We start from the raw sequence: 338 nt of genomic DNA, 5'->3' as shown, positions 1-338 counted from the left end.
GCACTTTGGCGTGCTCGGCTCCGCAACCGTCGGGGCCGTGGGCGCCTGCAGTGTGGTACTAGGGAAGCAGAGTTTGTGTGTTGGTATGTGTATAATGGATGCATGGACTTCGGTCTCCATTCATCAAACTAGTTCGGTTGGTACGTTAAACCCTAGGCAGGGGAGCACTTCCTGCTCATGGATCGATGAAGACCGCAGCTAAATGCGCGTCAGATGTGAACTGCAGGACACATGACATCGACACGTTGAACGCATATGGCGAATGCGGACGACTCTCAACACCGAACGATGCACACATCCTTGAGTGCTACCACGTTATCTTCAGAACACTCCTAACC

Source organism: Anopheles stephensi, unplaced genomic scaffold (genome assembly GCF_013141755.1).
Source record: "Anopheles stephensi strain Indian unplaced genomic scaffold, UCI_ANSTEP_V1.0 ucontig382, whole genome shotgun sequence".
Taxonomy (NCBI): Eukaryota; Metazoa; Arthropoda; class Insecta; order Diptera; family Culicidae; genus Anopheles; species Anopheles stephensi.
This window is presented reverse-complemented; position numbering follows the sequence as displayed.